This window comes from Dendrobium catenatum, unplaced genomic scaffold (assembly GCF_001605985.2).
Source record: "Dendrobium catenatum unplaced genomic scaffold, ASM160598v2 fragScaff_scaffold_1179, whole genome shotgun sequence".
NCBI classification, from domain to species: domain Eukaryota; kingdom Viridiplantae; phylum Streptophyta; class Magnoliopsida; order Asparagales; family Orchidaceae; genus Dendrobium; species Dendrobium catenatum.
Genome location: NW_021319641.1, coordinates 621,603 through 622,264, shown reverse-complemented (window position 1 = coordinate 622,264; position 662 = coordinate 621,603).

Genomic DNA, 662 nt, shown 5'->3' with positions numbered 1-662 from the left:
CACGAATCTTGAGGCAAAATCAAGTTGGAAACTTCAAAAATTAGATCGGAGACCATCTGAATTCCGATTTCAGCAAACTTACAGTCAAACTGAGTGTCTCGGAAACACAAACCTACTCAAAGACTCGAAGCATTTTTGGAAGGATCGAACCTCAATTTGGGTTACCAAATGATCTTCAATCATGACATGCTTATAGTCGAATTGAGCGGCTCGACGAGACGAATCCAACGAGCACAAGATCATCAAATTCGGATATCATTAAGACTATCAAATATCCATTGAATGGTGCATGATCGTAAGAATCAAGATCGGCCATCCATTCGAACCACTCCAAATTTACCCTTGATCTTCCACTTATTTTCAAGCCACGCCACTCAAGAATTCTATAAATAGAGACCCATTTCCTCATGAGTGGGGAGAAGAAGGCAAGAGAGAAGAAGGCAAGAGAAGGAAGAAAGCTTCAGCCGCCTAGCTCCTCCTCGAACACCGTCGGAGTGCTGCCGCACCACCGCCGTAGTCTTGCCGCACCACCGCCGGACCACCAAGGGACGCCGGCGTGTTGCAGCACCACCGCCGTAGTCTTGCCGCACTACCGCCATACCACTAAGGGACGCCGGAGTGTTGCCCCACCACCGCCGTAGTCTTGCCGCACCACCACCGGA